The sequence below is a fragment of the Lepisosteus platostomus genome, chromosome 5 (assembly GCF_059453375.1).
Source record: "Lepisosteus platostomus isolate fLepPlt1 chromosome 5, fLepPlt1.hap1, whole genome shotgun sequence".
NCBI classification, from domain to species: Eukaryota; Metazoa; Chordata; class Actinopteri; order Semionotiformes; family Lepisosteidae; genus Lepisosteus; species Lepisosteus platostomus.
The window spans coordinates 64,120,612-64,147,422 of NC_142615.1; the positions used below are offsets into that span (position 1 = coordinate 64,120,612).

The following is a 26,811-nucleotide window of genomic DNA, read 5'->3' on the forward strand; positions in this document are numbered from 1 at the left end:
TACTTGTAAGCATGGGAATAAGGTTGTTCAAATTATTTTTTTCTGAATCTGGTTTACATCGCCAAATGTAAACTGGAGGCAGCAACAACAATAAAAGGGATACTTGTCCTTAAACTCGGACGTGATGTTCTGCAGACATGTGCACAATGTCCTGTTTTCTTGCAGTGTAGACATTTTGCTGTTCACGCTCCGCATTCATCTGCTTTGTGCGTTGTTAGTCCGCACCTGTAACATGTAATGTCAGCCGTCCCCTGTTCTTCTATTTCTCTAGCATGACTGTGTCCTGCTGCTCGGCTTTTGATTGTAAATTTTGAGCGAGCGCCCCGTTCAGTGTCACTTTGTCACTGTGGTCAGAAAGCATTCTTGATTCTGCTTGAGCTGCTTCATGAATTCTAGCGACTGTAAGAGCTCTTTCTAGTGTCAGCCCTTCCTCCTGCAGCAATTTATAGTCTCTTATGTGCACATTTTTCCACAAGTTGATCTCTTAACATGTCAGTTTCCAATACTCCAAAGTCACAAGATTTAGCCAGTTCTCTTAGTGCAGTCACAAAAGCATCAACAGATTCGTCCTGAGACTAAGTTCTCTGCCTAAATTTATGCCGTTCTAAAACCACTTTTCTCCGCGGTGTAAAGGAAGCGTCTAAGACAGCTACAGTCTTTTTCTCCAGGGAGGTTGGCAAAAATCCGCTGCACGGGAGCCCCGATACAGTGCAGTAATGTAGCACGTCTCACAGCATCCTGAGCTTCTGTAGATCCACTGGCTATTTAAAAAAAATCTGTACGACTCCATCCATATCTTGTATTCCGTATACAAATCCGGAGCTCCGAGGTTCAGTGGAAGCGGTGGAAAAAGCTGGGCATAAGCAAAGCTTCTCGGCGCGGCTGCCATATCTTCCATGGCGCTAGCTAAACGAAAAGTCCTAAAATTCAAAAGTTCGTTTCTACCAGCAAGAGAACTAAAATTTGCAGTGTTCTGCCCGCTTTGAGTCCGTCAAGCACTCATCTCTCGTTGCAATAAATGTTTTGTATCTTAATAAAAATACGTTTTTATATTATTTTAACTATTTTGTTAACTACACAGATCATGCCCTTACACCATATATTCCCGCCTTCTACTCTCTCGTTCTGTTGTCTCGCGATGTCTACTCACTATACTACATTTAGCATGACTTCTTGTTGCAGTTGAGCTCAAAACTGGAGATGATCTCCATATTCTACCGCTGTAACAAGTCCGAAACATAGGACACAGTACACACTTTTTAAGTGAAGTCAGGTTGTTAAAAAATTAAACCAGCGACCTGTCACAGAAACGTACCCCAGTCTCCCGCGCAACAAGCGGGGGTACTCAGCACTATACTAACGAGGAGCGCTTGTCTGCAGCTGAGCGTCAGCTCTGTTTAGTGTCAGCAGTCATTGCCTCATTTCCAAAGACTTTTTCACCTGCTCTCAGCTTTTCAAGACAGTCATAAACGCTCAAGAAGTAATTCATGTCAGTTGGAAGTCTGTTTCTGTTGTCTCAGCTCTTGATAAAGAAAAGCCGTGCGTGGGAGACTCCCTCTCTGAAGAAGTTTGCCGTCACCCTGCGAGGGAGAAGAGCCATCAATCACCGAGGCAACCACTGAGACAGTTAACATTAAACACGTGAAATGCGAGATGTTGTGATTTTTTTCCCGCTTAAGGCTTCTATCGTTTCTACTCTAACGAGAAAGACCTCTTTATTAGAAGTGAGATTTTAACAAACGTCTCCAGGGTTAACTGCGACCTGAACGCAACGCCTAAGACCACCAGCCATCTTGCCTGTGGTACTTAGAGCAGCGCTCAATAAAAATGATCAGAACCCGAAAGCGCTTCTTATGCGGATCAGTATATTCCGATTCCACTGGTTCTGCAGAAGAAATAAGAAAAGCCAAACTCAAAGCACTGTGTTGCCATTACGGGTACTCTGCAGCTGCTTTAAGATCTACTCACACCGTGTTGCCATTAAGGCTACCTAGTTAAAAAAAAAACTTATCGTCACCTTTTTGAACGTGATTATTAGACACCCATTAAATCTCCACCGAGGTTTCTTGAGAGATCTTCAGCGAGCGAGTATTAAAAAACTACGTCGCTTCCAACCTCTGCTGTCACTGTAAACTCGGACGTGATGTTCTGCAGAGTTGCAGTGTGCCTTTCCTCTTGTATTCAAGAGTACTCACTGTGTGAGCTCCTCACTGCGTGTTCTGTACTCTACTGTGATTTAATTTATTACGTGGAGTAGAGTGACAAGATCTACTTGAACACTTTCGGTTTGTGAAATGAAACACTAAATACACTACTGTAAATACAAGTAAATACAAGTAATGGACAAGTAATGGACATTTAAAATAACCAAGTACAGCTAGAACAGTGAAAGATTAAAGACTATTTAGAATGACATTCACAATAGACTTAAGAACAGCACATCCGCCCGAACAGGGACTTGAACCCTGGGCCCTCAGATTAAAAGTCTGATGCTCTACCGACTGAGCTATCCGGGCTCTGAAAGAAAGTCGACACTGTCGGGATCCTCGCAAGTCACGTGTCTCTTGTTCCGAAGAGCAGTCATACCTGACCCGTCTGGAATGACCACTGACAGACTTTATCATGAAGCGACGGCACCACTCCCAGTAGAATGAGTGAGAAATACAGCATGACATGGGTAGTTAAGGGGCTCCCACAATCCATCTTTCCTCACATTACTGATTTTTTTCAATAGCATTTGGACCTTTTTTCACATTCAGATTTTTTTCTCATTTAATAAAATCTTTTAATCAACAACATTAAAAAGAAAACAAATGGAACATTTTTTGGAACAATAATTAAAAAAAAATCTTTCAATGCCTTGGTTGCATACGTGTGCACACCCTTTATAAAGGGAGTTGCAACAGTGCTGAAATGTAAAGAGCATTTCTGTAGAGAAAACAGCATTTTTTCTGCCTTGATGTTAAGCTTAGGGAGCCTGTCTTTTAGAAATTCTATTTCTTCACACCCTGCACAGCCTCCCGACAGACTAACGAATATTTTTGGGAGAAATTGGCTCACACACCGGAAGACACTAACGTTTATTTACGTTAGAGTATATGAATAACAGTTTAACCGAAAAAGTTTGTAATTGTGATTTTGTTAAAATTTAATAAATCGTCTATCATCAGTAAGTAATTTTTTTATTTCATAAACTATAAGACAATTTAGAGAGTTTATAGGTCATAAACGTCGCTTATGTTCCTTTAACTCTAGCGTTCAGGATCCAAACCCAGGTGCGGACGGTTGTGTTTCTTGAATCTCTTGTAATCATCAAAAGTCGATGTGTAGTCCTTCAGTACTTTCTCGAGTTGTGCCATGGATATTTTATACGATCAATACTTGTCATGCTCTTTTGCATTTTCCTTAACTAAATTAGTTCAAATAATTTAGGATTTAACAGAACTAAATGTTCTGTTAAAACAGCAGCGCAACTGTGCAGCACGTCGAGTGTGCCTGCATTTAATTGTGTAAACCTGGCTCTCTCTGAACACGAGCAAAGAGTTCTCACTCAACAGAAGATTGCGATGTGAGTACTGTAATATAAAGCACCTGGAGATGCCAGGGATTGAACCCGGGACCTCATACATGCAAAGCATGCACTCTACCACTGAGCTACATCCCCGATGAAAAAGTTTATGGAACAGACTTAGAGATGTGCAAGTGCTCACTGATCACACCACTCACGAAGAATGCCTGCAGTTTCCCACTTTCGCGTTTCTTCTACTACAGAGTAAATTCATAGGAATGAAAAAATAAGGAAGGAAAAATAATCGCATCGAAGCTTCAAGAGGCTGGGCACAAATTAATCTGTTATTTTTGCATCCAGTTACATGGGCGACGGTGGTTGATTCCCAGACGGGGGAGTGCTTTTTTTTCTACCTCCTTACTCGACTGTCCTTCAATTCTATTTTATTTGAAACCTATTTGCATCTTTTAAGTGCTCTTGATTAAACTATGCATAGAAATACAGCAGTACTGATGATTTAACGTAAAAGGGTGAAACAACGCCCCAACCACAGGAATGGTAACAGGAAGGATCGTGTTCTTATTTAATATGTCCTTTTGGGATGTCTTGTCAATGCACACAGGCGGTAGAGCTGAATAATTTACTTTTAGTTCTTTCTATACCAGGAAGAAAGGAGCAGACTTTAACTTTAAGAGGCAAAAATGACACCTTGTCAAAGCTAATATTTATTAAAATGACATCACAACAAAAGAGTGGAGCCTTGAGTGAATAAAGCCTTGAGTGGAGCCTTGAGCTTTCATTGGATGTCTGTGTCTCTATAACTTTGTAGGTGAGAGAGAGGATTGTGATAATTTGCGGGTGCTTCTCGGGAGTGCGTTGGTGGTACAGGCGCCTTCCAAATAATTGAGTCAGTTTTTTAATCCCAGCCAGTGCAAACCCAAATCTTTTCAAGATAATCTGTGGTCCGCTAACACATCTTTTGAAACACTACAACAGGTAACACCCCGTGTGAAACATCATGAGCATCTATTAAACCTCTCTACCTACCCGTTCCTCACAGAGACATGACGAGGGTCTAAAGGGACATTTTAGCATTCCGTACTTTCCTGTGCAGTCAGGCCAGTTCCACTTTAACTGCGCCCGACAACGGAGGTCGTTTTGAAAACTACGAGAGTAAAGGAAGAGTAAAGGATTGGAAGCTAGGGAGTTTCAGGTCTGTGTTTTTATTATAGGTTCTCAAATCTGAATACCTTTTCAAGAAGTATTTCAGAATCCCAGTCAAATCCAGTACGAATGCTGCATAGATCTGCATTGAACAATTAGTATACTGTTTGTCCGTTGAATCAAACACGCCTTATGAAGCATTTCTAAAACAGGAGAGATTGTTAGGGAATGCGTCTTCCTGTAAAAATAAAATGACTTCAAGGGCACTATAAGCAGAGGTGCTCTACAGAAGAACTATAGTCAGAGATGCCAAAGAGGTCGAGATTTCACCACGTGAGAGAAAGCATCTCAGAAAACGAAGTTGCGGTCATTTCCACGCCTCATAAAACCACTAGGTCAAACAACAAGAGCTGAAGAGCCGCTGTTGAGAGTAACACGGCCGAGCGCTCTAAGGAGCTGGCTTAAACCTCCAGCCTCTTCAGGAGCATCTGTTGGAGTCACACTGCTACAGTGTATCGCCTTGTTAAGTATCCCTTTTATTGTTGTTGCTACCTCCAGGCGATGTAAACCAGATTCAGAAAAAAAATAATTTGAACAACATTATTCCCACGTTTTTTCGAAGGTGCGGTGGCCAAGTGGTAAGGCGTCAGTCTCGTAAATCGACGATCGTTTTATCAAACCAAACCCGTGCCTATTTCGAAGTCTTCAAAAAAACTTGCAATGTAGGAGTCTCAATAGTAAGAGAACATAACTATCGCCAGTGATTAGTATCCGTGCATATCCTGCCTTGTTTTTTAGTCGACAAAGCTTGTCTCTCTTCACACCCATCTTCTGAATGATCGCCTCAGCATTGGGAAGGAACGTGCGCTTGGTACAGCCCCTGACTCCATGGTCTGATCACAAACAGATCTGGTGAGCTGTCAGTCCAGGTTGGAAGTAACGTTCGAAAGCACTAAAAATCTGACTTAGGAACGAGAAGACCGTGTTTTTTTAAACGAGTAAACGATAAAATAATATACTGCCTGCAAGACTATGTCAAGTTCAAGTTCAAGTTTATTGTCATTATACTCATACGCAGGTATAAGGTATAACGAAATGCTATTTAGCTAGCTCTCGGACATAAGTAGTACAAAGAAAAAAAACACAACAACAATACAATTGTATAACAAAAGAAAGACAGAGACAACAGCCGATGTGCAAAAAACAACAACAGGCAGTGTGCAAAACAACAAAAAGGTAACAGGTTATGTGCAAAAACACGCATCAAAAGAATGAAATAAAGGGATAGAAATGATGGGGAGTGAGCTTTTGACATGTATGGTAGAGGTAAATGTTCAATGTGTGTTTGGGTTTTTGGTAAGAAAGAAGCAATCAGCACACATTTTTTTCAGGACAGTCGAGCAGTTTAAAACAGCAAATTCACAACTTCGTGTCTTTTAAGCTTTGTGTTTCACTCTCCAAATAGACGCACGGGTTCAAATCCCACTCCCGACAATCAGGCGTTTTACCCTGTCTTTTTTACCTGCCTTTACACTGTTTCAGTCTTGTTGTGCTCGCTGACAATCACAGTACGAGGAAAACGGAGAAACTGCTTAGCAAAAACATAACGGACAGAAAAAAGCTTTGTAAACACGTGAATGTGATTAGCAGCAGTAAGGTATGCATTCAAATGTTTAAGGCAGATTTATAAAAGCAGCAGAAGAAAGGTGCAGCCTTTGTGAGAATTCGCGGGGTTTTATGCTGCTTGGACTTCTTTCAAGCCTATGAATTGACCCCCGTTTTATTTTCATTTTCAAACTTCAGAACCGAATAACAAAAAGGTTTCATGTGTGACAGCATTCCGTTGCAAATACCGTTTCCACGATGTATTCAGCGACGGGAATGAAATGTTTTAGTGCTGGCTCAAATGCGAGGAATTTCAGAAAAACCTGGAAAAGCAACGCCTGCAGTAAATGACAAATCTAAAGTGTGTAGTCAGCATGAACAGAACAACGCAATGCTCTGTAAAAACGATCTGAAGCCGCAATTACTCTTTTATCTCGGGCAGTTCATTCCGATACGATGTTTCCGCAGAATAAATGAAATGCCGAACTCCAAACATGTTGTTGTCATTATTGTTACTCCTGCTGCTGTAGTTTTAAGCTTTAATCAGTGGGTATGTAATGTTGTAAAGGGGCTGGACTACTATGTTCAGTCCAAATTCCACTATGTGAATTTATGCTTTTTTAATATAAGCATTAACAATACAATGCGTGCTCAAAAACCGTTACTTATAAGCTTAAGAAGCGGCAGTGTTTTGACAAAGTGTGGTATTCGAACAGAAAATGCTGAAGTGTTTAATACTTGCTTGTGAGCAGATCTCCCTCGATTTAGACAAACTCTTGTTCGGCCGATGATTTCAGATCAAAATCTGAATCAAGTGGAAAGAAAGCTGAATTACGCTGGGTACTGGGTATCACTGTTACGCCATCAGGTCATGCTAGGAGGATTGGGGGGATGAAATTGACACAGAGGGACCCAATGTGGGGGCTGAACCCACAGTTCTGAGATTAAGAGATTCTTGCTCTATGGACTGCGCCTATATAACTCTTGTGCTCCAGCAGTAATGTTTCTGGGTGTGGATGAACATGACATAATAGACTGACAGCAGGAACACGTGGCCCACAGGCAGTGACAGTATCGCTATATTTGGTTGCAGTATATTGTGTTGAGAGCAGCAATAACTTTCCTGCAGAGATGGGAGTGCCTTTAATAAAGCTCTTTCAATCAGACAGAATAACAGGAACCGACCTAAAGTTTCGGCTGTGGATCCATCTCCACATGGGGGAAAGAGACAGTAAAATAGCGATGAAGAAACAGAAAGATTTGTGCTCGCTGCAAAGTAGGAAAGAGGTGGTCAGACACATAAAACAGCTTGGTGATAATTTGCAGCGACAGTTTTATGTTATTTAGTACACGGATTTCTCTTCATGTTCCTTAAGATGTGTAATTTGTATGTTGGTTGTATGAGAACAGTTTCTTCTCAAGTCCTGTCAATTGACAGTGGAGAGCTAGCTGGTGCACATCTTCAAGAAGACTCTCTTTAAGGCAATTACAATTTTCTCGAACAAATCTGTGTCATATATTTTTTAAATAGTTTAGCTAATGAGCAACGAGAGTATAAATGAATTCTCCCAACCTCCATTCGAAGATAAAACTCCATGTGCGAGTCTAAGTTTCCTTGAAGCTACTGATGTTCGTCATTATTGGACATTCCCGGTGATATTGACTAAGGAGCTCAATTTTGACGTGTCGTAGTTCAACATGTGCAAAACACTCGTATCCCCTGCAAATATCGGCAAGGTCAGTGATATTCTCAACAATTTGTGCCATTGCAATTCGTGCAATTCGTGCCATACTTTTTCGAAATGTATTCTGACATGCCAGGATCAGAGGGTCATATTTAAAGAAACTGGTGCATTAAAATTTCTTGTACTTCAGGATTTTGATAGTCTGTTACATTGTCTTTCACACGGCGGTGTCAGAACTGTGAGACATTTTCATAATCGGGGGGAAGGCTGTAGCAATAAGCAGAAAGTGCAATCACCTTTTCCCAGTGTAAGTCCGTGTTGTGGTGAGTTTTTAAAATTGGTTTGCGATTTTCTGAAATATATTCCATACAAAAATATAATTTGGACAGTCGCTATTTGGATATTCCCTTTCAGTGAAGATGTCTACAGTATTCCAGCCGGATTAGTACTGATTGAAGAGAGCCATCTACAGGCGAAAAGTGACATAACATCACAGCAGCACCATTTAAGGTGGAACGAAAAACACGCATAAGAAGCTGGTGAATAAGAAGCTACTGTAACTTCAGCCTCGTAGCAGACCCTGGTAGGCACGCTCAAAATAATCGTCTTTCCCAGTACTTCAGAGTCATATTTAGATCGCTTTACTGTAATTTTATTTGATTGATGGGAGATGTGAAGCCATCGAGCCTGTACTGCGCTTTCACATTGAAATTGAAGCCATTTCTCCTGCTTTCTCTCAGTGTCCGGGCTGCAATTGCGTGTAAAGGAGGCGACTTGAAAATGAAACGTGTAATCACATTACAGAGGGTCTTCACGACGGGGTGCGTCAGCTAGTTCTCCATTATTGTCAGTTTACTGGACTTCTGAAGAAACCTATCTACAACGAAGATACAAACTGCACAGTTCAAGGCACATGAAGAGAAATCTGTTTGCTGATTGACTCAAAAAATGTCGATACAAATAATCTGCCAGGCTGATTTACTTGTCCGACCACCTCCCTCCGTCCCCCTTTGCTGTTAGCACAATTCTTTCAGTTTCTTTTCTTGTATTTTCCTTGCTATTTTAGTGTTCCCCATGTATAGATGGATCCACAACCGAAACCGTTTTCAACCTGTGTTTCTGCACACCTTGCACAGCTCCAGTGGTGCAATTGGTCAGCACGCGGTACTTATACAACAGTGCACAGCGGAGTTATACCGAGGTTGTGAGTTTAAGCCTCACCTAGTGTCTTTAGCTACTGAAAGCAACTGTTAAGTTTAGATACTATCAGGTATCTGATGAAGATAAATTAACATCAAACGAAGAAGTAAAGGTTTACTTCGAGTCACAATCAAATTAGGCTCCGCAGCTGAAACATTGTGTTTCCTTCTCTTTTCAGCATGGAATAAACCTTGACTTTTTCCTTTGAAGCCCATGCATGCTGACGCAGCTCCCTACTTAAATTACCATCAGCTGTGTATCTCCAGCTGACCTGTACACAAATATATGAGAGAGGTCTACTGAGACGAGAGGAGCACTGAAGACTTGAAAAAGCTCTCGCATTAGACTCTGTGTTTTTGTTGTTCCCCAGATTTGTTTTTAATGTTCTTTTTCTTTTGAAATTGTTGCGTTTGTTTTTTTTTCGTAGTTGTTAGACAACTACCGGGATTTACCTAGGTTCCTGGAAGACTTCTTGTTTTGTGTTTGTTGTATTTTCGGGTTACAACAATTGTTTTTTTCTATTGATAGGACCCCACGCATTACTATGGGAGTAGTTAACATTAGTTCTTACATTGTACAGTACCTGAAATTACCACATAAACTACTACTCTGTTTCCATTTTTTTGACAGGCACAAGTGAAGTTTGTTTTTCCTTGCTGCTGATTGGTAGCTACAATGGGTCAATTGCAATAAACTTATATTCAATAAACTCCGCTGAAATTTGTCAGCAACTCTGTACTAAACCTGTTCTCAATTGCAACAAACCTAAAATAACAGCTGCTGCCCGTTAGATGTTACTGCATTAGGAGTCTAGCTTAAACCACCTCTTCATAGGTTTTAAGCAACTCAGTAGCGGACTAAGCAGAACAATTGATCACATCAGAACTGTCTTGTAATGGAAATAATGTACTCATTAAGTAACAAGGTTATGCACCACTTGCTTGAAAATTATTATTATATTTAACGACAAAAATTTGCAGACACCACAAATATTTATATATATAAATATTAACACGTATTTATTAATAAAAGTGTTATTTATTAATAATTAACTTCCATGTATATCTTTATTAGTAGCTGTATTACAAGTAATGCATAAGTCTTTATTATAGTTAGTTTTCAGTTATCCTGGGGAGGGAAGAGAATGGAAATTAAGGAAATAAAAATTTAAAGGGCTTTTAAGTCTTCAATGTGTTCTGTCATAGCTGTGTGTTGTCATATCTGGGTGTTAATTTAGTATAATTGTTGTATTATTTATTGTGATTTGACACTAAACTTGTTTTTCTCAGGAGAAAGCAGTAATATTTTTTTTTTAGTTTTTTGAGGGTACAGAAAATTGTATTGTACGGCCAAATGTAAGGTTACATTAAGAAACCCTTATTGTTACCTTTTGCAACGTTATTTATTTAAGACGGTTCTTCAGAATAGTGTCCCTTACGTATCTGTGACTGTGGTCCCACAATAACGGTGCTGAAATAGCCGGAATGTGTGGGAAGAAGATGGAGATGGAACAGGAGGCTTATTCAGTCGATAGAAAGGTTGTGTAGGACTGAACACACTACGGTTATGGTACTGGGTTTAAGAGCATTATGATCCTACAGTCTCCTGATCCATAATCAGATGCGTTATCCAGTGTACCACTGGCCCTTGTACCGCATTCCTCAATTGCACCACTGTGAGCTTGTGCCGCTACAATAATAAATCGCCCCAGTCCAAATTTTCTCAATTAGGTGTACGTTTTCTATGTGTATTTAGTTAAACAGTCTTTCATTTTGTCTGTTTTAAAAATTGCATCTCTTTAAAACAGACAAACGAGTTTATGTGTCGCGCTGAAATTCACACATGAGGGAATTCAAACGAAAGAAATCACAGAAAAGATATCGCGCTTAAAAAGAAATCCAGAGTGGAGATGCTGGTGATAGAAAACGATGCATGAGATGCTTTACCTCTGAACTAAACTCGGCTCTTTAATTGTGTTAGGAAGAGTGAATAGCCAACAGTTTACATTTTAAAAATCAAAGCAAGACAATGAGACACGAAGAGAATTCGGAACACGAGCCTCTCCTTCATTGTTTAATGAGCTTTTAATGAACGCCTAAGTGAAAGACAAATTCACTATTTTCACTTTGTGATTAAAAAACACTTTTATCACGTTAAGCACTCCTGATGGTGTCGAATAGTTCTCTTTTCTACCCTCATCATTTGAGGATCCCCAGCTAAAATATCTTTTTAAACTACAACAAAATTGCAATATTTTGAATACTATTTAAGTTTACATAGTCACATTCCCGTGATATTGACTTAGGCGCTCAATTATTAACTTCTTGTAGTTTGACTTGTGCCAAAAGTTTGAAATCTCTGCAACTATCAGGATGCTTAAGGACATCCAAAGAAACCCCATCACATTTAGGGGAGACGGTGTTGAGGTCGGATTAATTTGAAATGCGTCTCTGGGGACTTTTGATTTACCAACGTTATGTTTAACTGAAGGATACGGTGACTGACTGTGCCATAGAAACTAACGCACATCACCTTTCTTCTACATTCACAGGTTTTTGGCTAAAGACAAAAAAATCTTTTTCGTTTCCTTGCCAGCTGGCAGTAATTCCTCTGCACTGACAAAACAGATGAGTATTTTATCTTTTGCAATTTGTATGGATTTTTTTAAAAACAAGTTGCTCCAAAAATTAAATGAACACTTCCATTAAATTTAATGTAGAAGCATGTTGCTGTCCATAATGATAAACTGTGTGGCAAGACAGGCACCACTGGGACTCAACCCCAGGATCTCCTGTTTACTAGGCAGGCGCTTTAACCAACTAAGCCACAGCATTCTCGCATCCTAGTGTTAATCCTGCATCAGCAGGGTCAGCTTGTCGGCACGCCCGTCTCCATTTGGTGGTTTGAGCTGACGTTGCCATGACGTTGCCATTAAATGCGACCGAGAATACTCCAACCAGAGAACTAAGCCATGGCATTGGCATCAGATATCCCTTTTACAGCCACTTGGACACATCTCAATTGCTCTGAGACACCTGCATTCAGTGTGCGCTGAGCCTGCTCGCTGAGCAAGTGACGAGAAATGGCTTATGTCAAAGGAGTTCAATATGCTTTTTATGTTCAATGGGCTGTCCACTACAGCTAACACTGAAGCGCAGCACAGGCTCTGTGGTTTGACATCTCGCAAGGTAAATGTTGAAATTGTAGGTGGAAGAGGAAAATTACCCTTGAGTATGGGGAAAGAGGCCAACTCATGTCCGGAGGGGGATAAAGTGTGTATGGAGGTGGCCTAGTGGTTAAAGCACTCTTCTCTTAGTACATGATACTCTACACAAGTAGGTTTGAACCCCATCCTCCTCGAGGAAGGGCTTTGACACATTTTGACCTTTTTAAACTTGGTGTGCTTTCGTTTCGTTTCTTCGCTCCTGTACTACAGCAATAATATTTCTATAGGTGTATGATCATGGTAGGCTGACAGCAGGAACATGTGGCCCACAAACAGTGACAATATCAGAGGTGTCTGCAGTGTGTTGGTTTGTGAGCAATGATAAAATAACTTGACATGGAAGCAGGTGTGCCTGCATTAATACAGCTCCATTGAGAGGAAAAAGTAACACAAGAACCAACTTAAATTCAACAGCACGTTTCTGCAGCTGAAAACGGAACCTACTCCACGTGATGATTGAGCTCACAACCTTGGTATGACTCCACTACAAAAGCACCACAACCTGACCAATTGCGCTACTGGAGCAGCACAGCACAGTAGCACATTTTCCTCAGTGCACTCAAACAGTGCTTCTTCCCTAGCCTACCAGCTTCAAGACTTTTTTAAATCGATCAAAGATTCATTGGAAAAGGTTTGTCGATGGGTCAGGTGGGAATCACACCCGGATTCACTGCTTGCAAGGCAGCTATGTTCATCATTATACCCAGGACTGGCGCCAGGGGAATGATCTGTAGGGGGGGGTCTGAAATCCTGAGGGGGGCAGTGATATTTTGGTTTAAACGGAGCCGTTGCAACCATCCAAGTGAATTCTCGTAAGCATGCCACTGATTAGTATTTCATGTTAGAAGATAACGACAAGCAATCTGGTATTTAGTGATGAAGAACAGTTCCACGTTCATCAGAACTCACGTGATTATTTTTGTCTGGAGCATCAACCATATGTGTTCATTTTTGCAACAACATCAACAGTAACGAGGTTCTGAATCATTAAGAAATCATTGTAAAACCAACAGAAAGTACAAACTTCTATAACTACAGTCCTAGTTATATAACGATTGTAAGTATAAGGATAAACTACTGCAAGCCATTGGTCCACCTGAGCAAATAAGGTCATAATAATGTTGACACCCCAAAACATAGACACTATGTAACGTGCTGTTCCTGGATGGATAGCCCCCTGCACATCAAACAGTCTGATGTAGTAACTGTGAATTCGGGGTTAGTATTGACAAAGTACAACTATTTTTTACGGCTCAAGTTCAGTAAGTGAAAGTGTTCAAAAACTTTTTATCCAAACCTTTTATCCAAAACTGAGGGGGGTGGAACTGTTCAGTTGAGGGGGCGATTTTGACATGCCAGTAATATTTTCACAAAACGTCCAAGAGTTACGAAAACACTTACTTTATGTATAAAGTACATTGTGTACACACTGTAAGTTCACAACGCGAGAAATACTGCTCAATATGGGATCCTGTCCAGGAATATCAGGGCTGTAAGGGGGTCAGATCTATAGATGTAGTAAACACATTAGTGGAGACAGTGTGTCTGTTCTCTGTATGAGAGCCGGACAGGAAGAATAATCTGTGGTCTGGGAAGAAGAGACCCTCGTTGGAAGAGCGACGCTTCTCACAGGAGAGAATGAAAAAAAAATCTTTTTCAGGGACGCTGATTTTTCTCCTTGGGGGAATTAAAAGCACTTACGGGGAGTGACCTTGTGGTGCAACGGTAGTGCATCTGATACCACATCAGAAGGTTGTGTGTTCAAATCATGTCGAGATTGGCTGATGTATGTTCAGGTTCAGCTGGTGCCGAACCCGGAAATTATACCATGCAGTTTGGTTTTATCTGTACACCACATAGATAATCTAAATGAAATAACAGAGCAGTACAGAACACGCATTCAGGAAATTACACAGCAAGTCATTTTGAACACGACAAGAGAAAGGGCACACTACACATCCGTGAAACATCACGTCCGACTTTAGAGACAGTTACATCACAGAATGGAAGTTTCAGGCCCCTTTTTCATTACAGGTTCAAACTAACCTGAAAGTTACAGAGTTTTAGGTCACTTTTGTATTAAAAAGTGTCTGAAGCCTGTAAATATAATTTGCCCTTTTTTAAATTGTGGATGAAATCCAATCCCATGTACCAAGACCTTACAGTATATTCATGTTAATTAAAATGCTATTGGACATTAGCTGGTGCTTTTTGTAACGATTTGCTATTTCATGCTGGAAAGAAGGAAACCTGACCAACGTTTGCTTTCAGGTGCGGTTCATTCACATAATGGACATCTATTTCTGAGTAGCCTGATTTAAAAACACACGAACCCGGTAGAAGTCGAACCTACAATCTCATGATGCAAAATCAGACGCGTTATCCATTAAACCACTGGCCAATCATGTAACTGAATTGCACCATGGTAAGTTCAGCGCTGCAACTAGTAATACACCATCCCATCTAAAATTTCTAAGTGAGAAACGTGTTTTCTACATTTTTATCAGTTTTAAAATATCATCTCTTTAATACAGACAAAGGGTTTGTGTGTCACTTTGAAATTCTGATTGATTTAGAATTCAAAGAAAAAGATGTTTTCTTGAACAACGCAGTGAAATTATGACATCTTTCACTCTACTTCTCTCTTGTAGTAAAGCAGACCTTGCAGTGTGAGCATTTACTCCAGTAAATTAGGTCATGTATCATGTTAAATCACTTCTTCAAAACAAAACATTTCCTGGTGCAGGTTTTCTCCATGAAAAAAAATACATTTTTCCCTTACATGATTTCTCTTTTTTTTTTCCATCAGAGTACAGAAAGAAGAAAAAAGGGAAAAGCAGTGTCGCAAAAAAACTCCATCGCCCTTGGGAGATGTCAAGCTCATCGGATATGAAAAGTGCCCAATAAAAGCAATTTCTCTTCATTTATCTTAGCTTCAGGGCTGCTATTGTGTGTAGAGGAGGCAACTTGCTCAGCCAGCAGACTCAGCGCTTACTGAATACAGGTATGTTTTGAGTGTCATGCTGATCGTCTTATAAATGCAAAAGAAACTTTTAAAGCTGATAAAGTAATTTGCATGTGGCTACAACATCCCTGGAAGAGAGATTTTATCAGTTGCACATAATCGATATTTTTTACTTTTTGTTCAGCACTGGAAATCTATTTTTTTAAGTTTTCTTAAGAAGATCTCATGAAGTATTGCCAGGACCTACCTTTAGCACTCAATAGCGATATTAATGGAGTAGAAATGTAAGATAAATTGATGATCTGAGCTAAAATAGTCCTTACGCGCCTCCTGTAACAGTGTTCGTATTCATAGCAAGTAATATTCTTTTTCAACCCCAAACGTTGCTATTGCATTAAGCTTTGTGTGACCATTGGAGGTTTCGGTAGCTTCTGGAGAGCGCACTTTTCCAAACTGGAACCTATAAGAACATTATTCAAGGTACACCATGTCCAAGAATCGTTCATCGGGACTAGGATTAATATCAATGGAAAGTACTTCAAGATTTAACTGAAATATTAAAAGAGTAGGAAAGCATTTAAAATAGAAAAAATCAGTTCAGATGATATTTAATTTTTGAGAAATGGGCACATACTGTACATCAGCTCAGTGAGCAGTGCGAGGTGCTCTCCTGGAGATGATGATAAATTAGTTAAAATCATGTGATAGAAACAGCCAGCACAAATGGCTGTGTTTGTGATTATGTCACTTCTCTACTATAGCAGCGTTGATAAAAGACCCTCTGAAAGCAGTAAAGCACTGCACAACTGAATTCGTTGCTATTTGGAGAAATCCACAAACTCGTGTTTTTCATGTGCTTTAAAAGACAGCCATACTCACCGACAAAATAACGACACTGCAGCTGATTTTTTCCGAAGCACAGTTGACCTTTCTGAGCCAAATGATGAAGCTCACCCAGTGAATACTATAGCAGAAGGTGGAGGAAAGTGCAACTTTGTAACTACTGCAACCACAGGGACAACTGCAAGAAGCAGAATCAACTTCCCATCGAATGGTGTTGTTGTCTGAGGTACGCAATGTGAACGTGTGCAGAGAATCCCACAATCTCTTCAAAACTTGGACAAAGTATTTCTGATGGAGTGCTGTGCGCAAAGATTGAATAAGCTTTGCTCCTGCCGATGATTCTGCGTGAAAAAGCACAGCATTCAAGTTTCACAGAAAAATGCACCATGCCTACAAAACCAATTTAAAAAACAATTGCGGCACACTACGATTCACACTGACTCAAAAGTGATCACGGCAGATGTTGTTCCCTGCATAATGCTGAAGGGACCAAAGAGCATTGCTGTTGGGAACACAAAATGAGGCTTTTTTATGCCTTGATGTTAAGCTGACAAAGACTATCTTGAAACACCTAGTTCAGTCTCTCGACAGACTGTCAAGCAAAGCTTTTACCCATTGAACTCGCAATAGAAGGAAGGTCTTAACCCACCAACACTTAGCAGCGGCAAGATTCAAACCTAACCCAGCGAAGAAAATGGAGCACAAACCCAGCACTTAGACCACCCAGCCACACTCCCAACACCTTACTCTTTTGGAGAACGTCGGGTGGGTTCAGCTCTTGTTGTGCGATGCTTGGAAATGACTGCACCTTCGTTTTCCGAGATGTTTCCTATCACTTCTTTGTCAGCTCTGAATATAGTGCTTCTTTGGAGCAGGCTTCAGACCTTTTATTTTATTTATAAAGGAGCGCGCATTCAGAAACGTGTAATTCCTGTTTTAGAAATACTTTGGGCGGTGTGTTTTATATAACGCACAAACAGTATTCTGATTGTATACTGTAGACCTGTGTAGCAATCATACTGGACGTGACTGGGATTCTGAAATGTTTCTTGAAAAGGTATTCAGGGCTGCTTGAATCTATAATAAAAAAGTGACCCGAAACTTCCTACCTTCCAATCACTGATGTAGCTCTCCCTAAACCTGTATGTGATGTTTTGCAGATGTGCAATGTGCCTTTACTCCTGTATTAAAACTGACCTCTGTTGTTGGGCGGAGTTGAAGGAGAACTAACTGCACAGAAAAAGTATGTAACAATAAAATGTTTCTACACTTCAAAATGTCCCTTTAAATCCCTGCTCACACACGTCGGTGTGGGGAGCGGGCAGGTAGAGAGCTTTTACAGATGCTCATGATGTTTCTCATGGGGTGTTACCTGCAGTAGCATCTCTCTCCACGCCTTTGGAAAGAAAAGAGTGGCTCCAGTGCAAGGTATGGTCAGAACAGCTGGTCTGATTGTCTTAGAAAACAAGAAATTAAAATCAACAGGGAAATTGAACAATACAGAAATCAGTGCAGTATACAATAGGAAGCAATCAAACAAAATGCTCAGCAAAAATCGTAGTTGAGTAAATTGGTGGAAAAAAAATATTTGTAAGCAAAGGAGAGCCCGCGCTGCGCGTGAAACACATCAATCGTTCAGCATTTCTGAAACATTTCATTGAATTGACAAAGAAGAGCCTTTAATGAACTATTCTTTACCCCTCTGTTCCTACTGTATTTAATACCACCATCTATTGTCTCCTCTAACTGTGTATTCTCATCCTGCTTATCTTGTGTATTTTTTAACTTTATTGGTTTCATTCTGTAAAGCGCTTTGGAAAGCCACCTTTAAAGGCACTATATAATGTAAAGATTATTATTATTATGATTAATAATAATGAACAGTGCATTTAACACTGAGCACATGCGGTCCTTCTTTGCAAAGGATTGCAAAGGTTGGGAATTAGCCTTTCACTCGTGTTGTTGAAGATCGTATCCTGGCTTTGTTGCAGGAAATGTCTGGATGCCATCACCGGATCAAGGAGAGGATCAGGGTTTTGGGAAGTCTTTTTGATGCCTGACACTGTGTGTTGTAACGGGTGTCATTCTGGACCTAATCAACAGAGAACACTGTTGAAATCGCTGAACTGCCTAGCGGACACTTTGTCGCCTTCTTCTGAACTGTATTTAATGCGATTCTCTGAAAACGTGGCACGTTATATCTGCTACCTTTATGGAGGGCACACTCATAAGAATCATAGATTCGATCACAAGCATCTAAAAATGAGCATGAGAAAATGACATCACGCTATAAGGCTGAATGGCACAAATTCTCCTGTTACTTCTGCAGCAAATGTGTGTTTTTTGCTTCTTAACACTGAGATAGTTGGAGATATTTGGCAGCAGTGGGATTCCAACTCACACCCCCAAAGAGACTAGAGCTTTAATCCAGCTCTAAATTAAAAACTGGGTGACTTGTAAGGGCTGGTAGGAGAGGAAAGGTATAAATGCTTCTTTTTTGGACAAAGTCTTTATCTTTACTAAAAGAAGGAAAGAAATATTTGATTATTATTTTTTCACCAGTTGTTTTGATCAAATTATTGTAACGCAGTGCCATATTAAGGTATAATATGTACATGAACGTCATGTCTGAGTCGATGATGGCAGCTGAGTATCACTGGAGGACAGTTCATCATGAGTGGGTAAGCCTGCATAATGAGGGAGAAGAGATCGGCCTCTCTGATGCAGTGTCCAGTGACACTAACCTTCTGTCCTACTGTTCTCTACTTATGTAGAGGGTGAATGTTTATTTAGGTGAATGTTAGGTTTCATTCTTGTAAAATATTTCCGAGCACTTTTTTTGTTGCTGAAAATTAATCTTGTGCATTTGAATTAATTCCGATATTGTCACCTAATTCTATACATTGTTTCATCAGACTAGAACATTTAGAGGAGCTCAATTGCATTTATGAATTGCATAGTGATATTATTTCTTTCCGTTTAAATACTTCAGTCAAAAATGTAGAGAAGGTGCTCCTGTTTTCACCATTATAAGAACTGTGATGCACCAGTAATATTTACTCTCACAAAAGTATTGTAATTGTATTGTTCTGTTCTGTAACAATCTTGAGTGACACAAACCTTCTGTTTTACTGCACTACACTTCTCCAGAGGCCAGTTCAGCACACAAGGATCCTCAGTCAAACAAACACTGCAATCGCTTGATAAACGCCATTTCTCATCCTTTCTCTTAGTGTCGGTGCTACTATTGTATGCAAAGGAGGCGACTTGACAATGAAATCTTAAAGAGAGTCTTCATGAAGGTGTGCGTCGGCAAGCTGGGCAATTGACTGGGCTTGTGAAGAAACCAATCTCATTCAACAACCATACAAATTGCACAGCTTAAGGCACATGAAGCGAAATCTGTGAGCTGATTGACACAAAACAATGTCACTTCACATTATTTGCAAAGTTGTTTTGCTTGTCTGACCACCTCTTCCTACTTCACAGTGAGCACATATATTTCAGTTTCTTTTCCCCATGTGGAGATGTATCCACTGCCAAAACTGCTGTCTGATTATTTAAATTATCTGTAAAACTGTTACATGACTTCATCTAATTGTAAATTTATAAGACGGTCTGTGAGACATTTGTGAGAGTAGCTGAATCCCAGGGCTGGTATGGAATCACACACAGACGGGTCTTCTGTGTGATCTGAGTCCCACTGCCCAGAGCTACAGACTGGTCAAATGGTCACTATTGTAGACACGACCATCGGACCATCGGCTACAAATAATCAATATACTGATCATAGTGTCACTACTGGTGTTTATTACATAAATACTATATATAAATAATAAGATAATTCCACACTCATATGTGTTATAAAACATTTATAAACATTTTGGGAGGCTGACATACAGTAAAGAAAGTAATACTGAAGGGCTGGAAGTCCTGGAAAGCGTTAATAGAACCTTCTTGCTTTCAACCTGGAACAGAGCCCACAACTGCCAGATCAGTGACCCCTGAGCCCAGTTCACAGAGAGGAGAACCAGGAGGTCTTTTATGTCTCTAAGAGGGCTGGGAGGAAGGATAAAAGGGGGAAATGTGACATGAGTCCAGGCTGTTCTGTCTGATATTGTTCATGTAGCAGCACTGATTGTCTGAATATCTTCTAGTTCTGGATTGTGAGGATAGAGAGCAGTACGGAGTTGAGATCCTGTCTGAGTGTGAGTCTGAGCTGTGAATCTGACTGAGAAGAGAATAATGATTTTTTATTCTGCCTGAGAATTTTTCCTGAGAATTTTTCTTCTTTTCCAAGTGGTGTTACATCCCCTTCAGATACTCTACACAGACTGCCAGAGAGAAGAGGAGCGAGAGATGGACAGATAAGAGCACACACAGCAAGAGACACATACGTCTTGATTTACTTTGAAGCAAGTGTTCATTTCTTTTCTGGAACAATTTGTTTCTGAACTTCAAGAAATTCATACAACTTCTGAAAGATAAAATACAAATCTTGCTTCTCAGGACAGAAGAAATGCTTCCAAAAAATGCCAGTGATTTTTTCTCCTTTTAACGAAAAGTGGAGAAAAACAACAGCAGTGCAACTCCGTCGGCTTGATTTAGCTTAATACAAGTATTCACTTCCTTTTCTGTAGATTACAGCCTGCGAAAGATGAAATGAACTTCTTGGTTACTCCTGGTCAGTGCAGAAGAAATACTGCCAGCTGGCAAGAAAATGACAGTATTTTATTTTCTTTTACTACAAACATGTGAGTTGTGAAAAGCAACGGGAATGTGTCCCTGTGCAGCTGTTAAACAAAGGGCTGGTGGGTCAAACGTACTCAGGGACGTGCTTCAGATTGTGATGATGTAAACAAAATCTCCGCTAAAAATCGAAGGGATTTCTTCGCAAACCCTCTTGAATGTGGCAGGAAATCTTCGTGTTTTACTCGTGTGCAACTACAACAAGTAAACAAATAAGTACCTAAGTCAATGTCCAAGAAAACCATCTTCACGTGTGGAATTTTTCTTTAACTGGCTGTTGGGAGAATTCATTTATACACCCGTTGTATCCTTAGCAAAAATATTTTAAAATTAGAACACAGATTTGTTGGAGAACTTGACAATCCTTGACAATCATTATTAAATGAGCATTATACAAATGTGCGTTGATATTTTTAATATGTACCTTAATTGTAATATATATACATAATTGCTTTGATATGGATGTTCATTTGAAGGAATTGAGGAAACTATGAAGGATCGCAGAACAACCAAAGATACATTTGGGCATCTGCTATTGGTAAAGATGAAAGAGTACCTTAAGTGTGAAGCTTTCATACACACGAGAGAAAAAAAAACAGTTTTAATGCACTTCATTAAACTGATGGTATGCTTATCAATCGTGCATAAAGTGTACATAGCAGAGGATGGTTTCAATACATCAACCTCTGGGTTATGGGCCCAGCACGCTTCCGCTGCGCCACTCTGCTGACAGCTGTTATAATGTGATTCAACACAACTGCTCTATCTTTGCTTTCTAAAAGTGCGCCCGAGATGAAAAGTCTAAACGGTAAACGCAGACGTCACTTTGAGCACTTGGTCTTTTATAGCACAAATCATCACCCGCTGCTCTACATGGGCGTGTCTTCAATATCGTTGAGAACCAAACCTTCTGCTTTCCGAGGCAACTGATTCTTTCGTCGTTAATTCCCAAATCTTCAATGAGAATCAGTGAAACGAAAATCAAACACATGTACACACTCGCGTCCTAACCTGAAAGAAAAATCTACACCCACTTTATAATACTGAAAATGATTCAGGAAGTACAGCAAAGTTCTAAAACCAGCGAATGCATCTGCATACAGTACATAAAATGTCAATTTTTCAAAAGTAAAATCTTCAGCTTTGAAAGATTACCATCCATATATTTTCGTTTTTCTCTTTTTTTTACATAACACGCTTTCGAGAAACAAACTGTCTTTTAATTAAGGTTTCATTAGAAAATGTGTATCTTGGTTTGCCAAGTTAAAATCGGCACATCCCAGTGCGCAAAAGATGTAGAATATACGACTATTGAACGCATACCACACGAGTAACTGTGCTCCGTAACTGGTCTAGAATGAAATTGATTATATGTTTATTATACATAAATGGTTGTAGTTTATTATACGGATAAATTTAGAAGACTACTATACATATATAGTTAAAGGTCTATTATACATCAAAGAAAGATTTTTATAGGTGTAGAAACTAGTAAATAAAGCCAATGATTTATTTTAGAAATTTATTCTTAAAATATACAACTATTCACACCTGAAAAATATGTAGTTCAAATTATACATTATATACAATATTGTAATCAACAAATGTCTAACCATCATAAAAAACACAACTAGTAAACTTCAGTTACAAATTCTAGTAACATGGCAATATATATATATAGTAATGACAAACACAAACTAATTACATGAACACGCTAATATTTAACTCAAAACCACATTTCGAAACTTCTTTATTTCCACGAAAATATTATTAATGTAGCACAAACGCTACTTTCTAATAAAGACAGAAAGAAACTATTTGTTTTGTGTCTCATGGTGATCCTCCTCTCGATACTAATGAAATGTTTAATATGATCCCTCGAGAAAAAAAAGGAGTCAATTTCCGCCTGGAATGATTGATGGCCCATCAAACATTTTGTAATATCCCTGGAAGTTTATACATTTCACTCCATTGGGCAGTATGTGCCAGAGAGCCTACCGCCATCCCTGCGATAGTTCAGTTGGTCGAGCGGAGGAGTGTAGGGGAATTAGTAGGGAATCCTAAGGTCGCTGGTTCGATTCCGGCTCGAAGGAAGGTGCTTTTTGTGTACTTTAATCAAAGAGTTAAAAAAGCGAATCTGTTTCATTCAGACATTTATCAAAAGTTCAATAAACGACGAAGTAGAGGTTCCTGTTCCGAATTCAGCCCACGTCTGATTGTCTTGTTTTGGCCAAGATCCGATCTTTGAATTAAGGGACTACTCTGTCTGCTTTGTAATTCAAAAATACATACAAATGTCAAGTTTTTTGTAGATATAAAGATGTTCTCTGTTTTCAAAGGATAGGTACTTAATTGGCATAATGATTTGGTATTGATTTTGTATCGTTGTATTATAAAGTTTGTGCTTTCTGTGTTTTTATCGTATTGTGAACTTATTTTTTAAACAAATGCTTACAAAGGCAAACACGGCACACATGTGTTTATACCAGTGGTGAATTGTAAATTTTTATTAAGTACAATCTACTGTGCACTTCTGGGAGTATAACAGGTTCGATATAAAGTGGCAAAAATATAAAAAGGGAATATACCCCAGACTGCGTATAAAGCTCTCGTTGTGACTGTTGTTTTATTTTTAGATAAAAATGGCGTACTGTGCACGAAATGTTGCAGAAACACAATCTGATATTTTAATAATTATTATTTTAATAATTTGATCAAATTGAGGCCCAGGATCCAAATCTTCAGTTCTGATTTTTTTAAGTGATATCTTTCCTTCCTGTCGTGGAAGTCACACGATGTGAGCAATTGTTTTTTTTACGTTGCGATCCAAAGATCCTCAGGCGCACTGTAACCAAACCAGGATGGATTCTGCTCGGAGCCGGACTGAGCTCATTCTCACTCCCTGTGCTAAAAACAGAATTAGCTCTTCCCCGAACATCGTCTACAGCTGCTGGATGGTGCTCTGCGTCTTACTGCTCCGGCAATTACTTTGACGAAAGACAGATCACTTGTGCGCTTTTAACCTTCTCGCAGCTACAGCTATAGCCCTGAAAAAAGCATTAGCTTTATCAGTTTTTACATTAATCTATTTTGAATCAAAGTTTGATATTTTTTTATTTTTTATTGCATTTTACATTACAATAATAATAATTATTATTATTATTACGCACACTTATATAGCGCTGTTCTGGATACTCCACTCAATGCGCTTTACAGGTAATGGGGACTCCCCTCCACCACCACCATTCTCCTGAATGATCACAGAGAGTCAGGACCTCGGTTTTACGTCTCAGCCGAAGGACGGCACCTGTTTACAGTTTAGTGTCCCCTTCATTGTACTGGGGTATTAGGACCCGCATGGACCGCAGGGTGTGCGTCAAGCGACAGAAACCAGACGTGTGTCGGGCTCGGCTGCGAGCAGGACAATGACATCACAGGGACAAAGTAGAGGAAATCAAAAGGGTTCTATAAAAGACTTATGTAAGCTGTTGGTTTGCAGTCTGGACTCTAAATCCTCCGATCCGATTTTAAATCTCTATAATACCTGAGCTGCGGCTTCTTCCGAGTATTTATTCGTATACTTATTATGTGTAAGTGTATAGATGAAACCTTTCATATATTGTTCAGTTTAAATCAAAATGCTTTACTAATACAAGAGAGAAGTATAGTATGAAGGATGTGACAAATCTATGATTTCTTGGAACAAAACGGTTTTTATTTGCATTCGAAATGAAGCGGAATTTTAGCGGGACACACAAACCCTTTGTCCTTTTTAGAGTTTTTAGAGTGAACAGACATAAATGTAGAAAACGTGTTTTTTAGCACTACAATAGCAGGGTCAGTGGCATAATGAATAACGCGTCAGGCCTCGCGTCAGAAAATTATAAGTTGGACTGCCGTCTGGCTTGTTGCGTTTATACCACTTACGTTGTTTGATATAAATGAACTCCACCTGAAAGCTATAGAAAACACTTTGGGTAAGTTGTCTGCAGCCTCATGCGAATTTCGACAACTTACCCAAAACACTGTACTGTCTGGAGATCAGCTCCAGCTCTGAACTCAATTGCAATGAAAAACCATGCGTAACAAAACTGGAGAACAGCTGAACTTGTGTTCAGTTCGGTGATGAGGGATCAGAACTGTCCTTGTTGTAATTAGCACGAACTGCACAGGCTCTGAATCAGACCATGTCAATTAGTCTGATCAATGTAGGACACGTTAATGTAGAATTATTAAAAGGTTTATTAGTTAGTTAGTTCAAGTTTATCCACCTGAACTAATGTAGAATTATTACTTGGTCTGTCTCTTGTTTGTATATAAATGAATGTCTCTGACAACTTAATGTTAGTTTTACGATGTAGGTCAGGCGTTGACATATGCACGAGTATACTAAATGTCTCACTCCTGATTCAACTCATGTTCTATAGGAGATTGGCGATTCCTCCTGTTTCTCATACAACCATATCAGAACAGAAGCCCGTTTCACCCAGCTCTGATTCAAGATCGACTTGCATCTTTATCCCTTTTTTGTTCGTGATCATTATTTTCTTTAGTTATGATCAATATTGAACTTTTTCTAAATGAAATGACAATAATCAAACATGCAGGCAGATTTTTGAAAAGTATTCGGAATTGACAGGGTGCCCCTTTGGAACAATCGTCAGAAATTGTGAGAAAATGAAAGTTATGTAAGCTCTCACACAAAGCATTGAAGATTGGAATCTGAGTGTAAAAAAGTTACCCGTCTCCCAATGATAGGCAGGGATACACACCATGACTCGAATAGACTCAGCGAACTTTAACACCTATGATATTACGAGTGCTTTGCACGTGTCGAATTTCAAGAAGGAACTACTACAAAAGTTGTGGACATAATTCAATACCACCGGCAAAGTCCAATGCCGGCAACATCTGAGAAAATAATGTTCACTCATGGAATTTGGTCTTTGAATGGCTGGCGGGAAAATTCATTTATACTCCTGTTGAACCCTCAGCTGAAACATGTTAAAATAACAACGCAGATTTGTTGCAGAACCTGACAAGAATTATTGGGTTAGCACTGTATGTATTCTTGTATATTTACTTTAATTTTAATATAAATGTAAACATGCATGCTGTATAAGCTATTGTAATTTTAAAATATGTTAGCTGAGGATGCGAAGGGGGCTATTATACCTTGTGAAACACGCAAGGAACTGTAAAAAAGGCTGTTATTTGAATAAAATTGGCGATCACAAGAAAACCACAATTTATGTGGTATTATCATCAATATCCTTCAAAATCTACGTTCAAATGAAGGATTTGAAGAAACTATGAAAAAAGCAACAGTAATAGCAGAGGATTTTGATTTTTGCTCTTCAAGTCAGCAGATCACCGTAGAGTTGCACCCCTACAAACAGCACAAAGGATGAATCCCACCACCTTCATTATTGCTGTGTTTGTGCCAGTGAAAGTAGCGTTTTTGTTATTGAAAGCATCTCGGAAGATGAAGGTGCAGTCACTTCCACATGTCATGATATCATTAGATCTGACGACAAGAGCTGAAGCCCCCCCTAGTCCAAGCCAGCAATGTGAAGATGGGTATGGAGGAAGGTAGCGTGGCTGAGTGGTCTAAGGTACTGGATTTAAGCTCCAGTCTCTCTGGGGGCGTGGGTTTGAATCCCACTGCTGCCAAATATTAATGTTTTAAGACCTGCAATACAATCAGTAAAAGCGCTTTTTGTTAGGCTGCGGGAGGTGTTTAGAGATAGACTTTCTAAAAGACAGGCTTAACATCAAGGCAGAAAAAATATTTTGCTTTCTCAACAGAAATTCTCTTTGGCACGTTCAGCTTTATGTAGGGAACAACGTCTGCCGAGATCACTTT

At 39.6% G+C, this 26,811-nt stretch overlaps 3 non-coding genes across 3 annotated transcripts; 1 reads left to right on the forward strand and 2 right to left on the reverse strand.

Moving 5' to 3' along the window:
• Positions 1 to 2,443: 2,443 nt before the first annotated feature.
• trnak-uuu (transfer RNA lysine (anticodon UUU)) lies at positions 2,444 to 2,516 on the reverse strand. Its single transcript has one exon. It is a non-coding gene; the product is annotated as a tRNA-Lys (tRNA).
• Positions 2,517 to 3,592: 1,076 nt separating this feature from the next.
• trnaa-ugc (transfer RNA alanine (anticodon UGC)) lies at positions 3,593 to 3,664 on the reverse strand. The gene has a single exon. It is a non-coding gene; the product is annotated as a tRNA-Ala (tRNA).
• A 22,872-nt stretch (positions 3,665 to 26,536) lies between these two features.
• On the forward strand, positions 26,537 to 26,618 carry trnal-uaa (transfer RNA leucine (anticodon UAA)). The gene has a single exon. It is a non-coding gene; the product is annotated as a tRNA-Leu (tRNA).
• Positions 26,619 to 26,811: the final 193 nt, after the last annotated feature.